We start from the raw sequence: 380 nt of genomic DNA, 5'->3' as shown, positions 1-380 counted from the left end.
TTTTTTTTATATATATAAAAATTTTAATATTTAAAAAAATTTTAATATATATATAAATAAAAATTTTAATATAAAATTATATATAAAAATATATATTTTTAAAAATTTTAAATATATATAAAAAAAAATTTTTTTTTAAAAAAATATATAAATTTTAAATTTTAAAAAAAAAATTTTTTTTTAAAAAAAAAAAATATAAAAATAAAAATTTTTAATATAAAAATATAAAAAAAAAAAATATATTTTAATTTTAATTTTTTAAAATTTTTTTTTTAATTTATTATATAAAAAATATTTTTTATTTTTTTTAAAAATATATAAAATTATTTTTTTTTTTTTAAAAAAAAAAAATATATATATATATTTTTTTTTTTTAATAT

This window comes from Penaeus monodon, chromosome 28 (genome assembly GCF_015228065.2).
Source record: "Penaeus monodon isolate SGIC_2016 chromosome 28, NSTDA_Pmon_1, whole genome shotgun sequence".
Lineage (NCBI taxonomy): Eukaryota > Metazoa > Arthropoda > Malacostraca > Decapoda > Penaeidae > Penaeus > Penaeus monodon.
Note: the sequence above shows the minus strand (reverse complement) of the source record.